This window comes from Octopus bimaculoides, chromosome 10 (assembly GCF_001194135.2).
Source record: "Octopus bimaculoides isolate UCB-OBI-ISO-001 chromosome 10, ASM119413v2, whole genome shotgun sequence".
NCBI lineage: Eukaryota > Metazoa > Mollusca > Cephalopoda > Octopoda > Octopodidae > Octopus > Octopus bimaculoides.
Genome location: NC_068990.1, coordinates 91,723,804 through 91,724,557, shown reverse-complemented (window position 1 = coordinate 91,724,557; position 754 = coordinate 91,723,804).

Sequence of the window (754 nt, the reverse complement as noted above, 5' to 3'; positions counted from 1 at the left end):
GTTTCTGTCTACCAAATCTTCTTACAAGGCTTTGGTCGGCCCCAGACTATAGTAGAAGACACTTGTCCAAGGTGCTACGCAGTGGGACTGAACCCGGAATCATGTGACTGGTAAGTAAGCAAGCTAATTACCACACAGCCAATCCTGCGCCAATGTACCTATATATATATATGTGTGTGTATGTGTGTATGCCCACGCCCATATAAACGTGCTCCAACACCTTTAATTTCCATACGGTTCCTTCCCGTCGTGCCTTAGTAAAACCGGAACCTGTGCATCTTTAAGATATTCCAGTTATGTGTGTGAGTAACATTAAGCTTGCATGTGGATGTGAAGCATTAGATCATGTTCGGTGGGTGCACACGTTCTGGCTGTGCTGGTTCTGCTGACAACGTGTGTTAGCAGAAGAACCAGAACGGGGAAATTTTGCAATGTGATGCTTTCCATATAAGCAGCGTGCACGCACACATACACACACACACACACACACACACACACACACACACACACACATATTTGTCTGTATTTGTGTATGTGTGTATACGTACACACAGACACACATGTATATATATTCATATGCATGTATGTATGTATGTATGTATATGATACATATCTGCGTATATAGTAAACATATATAGCTATATATGTGTGTATGTTATAAATGTATTGTATTTATGTATACAGACACACATATATACATGTATATGTGTGTATATATATGTATATATATATATATATATTGGGTTGAACCCCC